The sequence below is a fragment of the Octopus sinensis genome, linkage group LG5, assembly GCF_006345805.1.
Source record: "Octopus sinensis linkage group LG5, ASM634580v1, whole genome shotgun sequence".
Lineage (NCBI taxonomy): Eukaryota > Metazoa > Mollusca > Cephalopoda > Octopoda > Octopodidae > Octopus > Octopus sinensis.
This window is the reverse complement of record NC_043001.1, coordinates 58,599,478-58,600,082: the sequence shown is the minus strand read 5'-3', so window position 1 is coordinate 58,600,082 and position 605 is coordinate 58,599,478.

The window sequence follows — 605 nt, the reverse complement described above, 5'->3', positions numbered from 1 at the left end:
GGATGGGGGAAGAGTTCATAGTCGCACGCCTGTGCTTCTGATCTGTCGACACGCGAGTTGTGGACCGGAGCGTTGTCCTGCAAGAGGAGAATGCCTTTGCTGATCTTGCCCCGCCACTTGGTTTTGATAGCTTCTCTTAATTTCCTCAAAAGTGAAGCATGATAGGCTCCTGTAATTGTGGTACCCTTTGCCAGGAAATCTGTCATCAGTACTCCGTCCTGGTCCCAGAAGACTGTGAGCATGGCCTTGCCAGCGGAGGGTTGCACCCTTGCCTTCTTTGGAGGAGGTGAGTCATGGTGCTTCCACTGCATTGACTGGGCTTTGGTCTATGGATCATAGTGATGGACCCAGGTCTCATCCTGTGTAATCAGTCTTTTGAAAAATTTTGACTCATCTTGGCACATCCCTAAATTCATCCTCGAGCACTCGACGCGTTCTTGCTTCTGGAAAGGTGTGAGCAACCTGGGATTCCATCTGGCAGACACCTTTTGCATATGCAAATGGTCATGAATGATAGTTTCCACAGACCCGGTACTAATCTTGACCTCGTGGGCTATTTAGCGAATAGTTATGCGTCGATCTTCCAAAAAGGCAGCCTCAACTTG